A 1670-nucleotide genomic window follows, 5' to 3' on the forward strand; every position below is an offset into this window, starting at 1 on the left:
CTGCTTACGACTAAATTTTAGCCCTGATATTATCACATCCATTGAGTTTCCTGATATTTTTTGGCTCGTCTTTAGACTTTCTCTTCCCCTTTTCCGGTATTCTGCCTTATGTGATTCTGAGACACTGTTGTTTTTCAGTGATTTCCTGACCTCCATTTTCAACACATGGTCTGGATAGCGTTTTGCAGTCTAGTTGTTTGAAAGCTTATCTTTTGGGCCTTCAATATCTTTGGGACTGAAAATGGTACTTCCTGTTTCTTTTACTGTACTTCTTCACCTCTACTGCTCAGGTAATATCAGGTATGTAATGTGGACTTCTAGGGCTTTGTTAAGTGAAAATTTTAGACTTTTGGCTCTACGCAATTCCATGGGATTTCTGTGCGGACAATTTCTCCTAGACATTGATGCCATATCGTGTTCCTGTGTGTGTTGTCTGGTATATCTCCAATTGCTGTTGTTGCATTAGTTTTGATGAAAAACCAATACTATTTCGATTTGCATAACTTCATTTTGATAATGCTTATCTCACAGTTCTGAAAGTGCGCAGGACACTTCCTCTTGTGGAAATGAAGCTTTTAAAGGTTCTCAGCTCTGCATTCTGCTCTATGTCATTTTGGAGTGTTTCCAAAACAGCAAACTGAGAGTGCGCTTGTGCTTTGTAGTTCCACGGGAATGTCCCAATGAAAGCAGTTCTTCTCAGAGCTTCTCTGTCTACAGAAACACCAGTGGAAGCATATCTATGGATGTCACATATCAGGGCCTGCTGGAATGATCCCGCAGACCTACCTTGGTGTCCTCGGTGCCGTACCGTGCTGGTGCCATCCAAAATGTAGCATCCGCTTTAGGGAGATAATGCTGTAGGTAATGCTTCCTCTTCTAACGCTGTGGACTTGGACCACTCTTCCTTGTCCTCTCATCCTTGTGGCACGGGTGCACGAAGGCAACCACACAGCTGTTGCGCATCCTGTGCCTCAAACCAAACCATAATCCCAGCCCAGGTTATGAATGTAGCAGATCCTAAGGCTTTTCATTCTGATTTCAAAACCAAGGCCCCCTGGATCCCTCAGACCAGATGAACGATATCTCTGATTCAGCCCCACACGTGCTCTATTGGCAAAATGCCCAATTGGTCCCTGGTCCTGCAGATGCACTGGGTGTGGCCATGGGACATATTGGTAATCTCAACCACGTGACCAGTTTTGATGCTTTATCATTGGTACACATTTTGGTTTGCTCTCTTGATTCGACCCACCACATCCCACAATGCACTCCAGATCCCTGAGACTCAGCGTGTGCCATCATTCGTAGCCCTATCCCTCACAGAACGTTGCCTCTGCTACCTCAAATGTGGCAGCTGGGATCTTGGACTCCGAATCAACTGTGGGGATATTTTGCGCTGGTTTCTTTGAGTTCTGTCAGCCAAGCATCTGCTGTGCACTCTTGTAAATCTCAGCACATCACCTTCTATCCCATGTCTCCTGTCCGCTTGAGAGTGTGCGTCCAAGTTAAACAGAGTTTCACCCTTGTTGCTCCATCACCAGGGGTCAGACCCTCACTGGATTCCATTTCCTGCTTTGCCTTCTCCTGCTTCCAGGTGTCCTGAGGCCTCATCCTGTCTTTGGAAGTAACAGACCTCTCTTCGGCAAGTGTCCTGTGCCAAGGGCTGGGTG

This window comes from Vicugna pacos, unplaced genomic scaffold (genome assembly GCF_048564905.1).
Source record: "Vicugna pacos unplaced genomic scaffold, VicPac4 scaffold_192, whole genome shotgun sequence".
In the NCBI taxonomy this organism is placed as follows: domain Eukaryota; kingdom Metazoa; phylum Chordata; class Mammalia; order Artiodactyla; family Camelidae; genus Vicugna; species Vicugna pacos.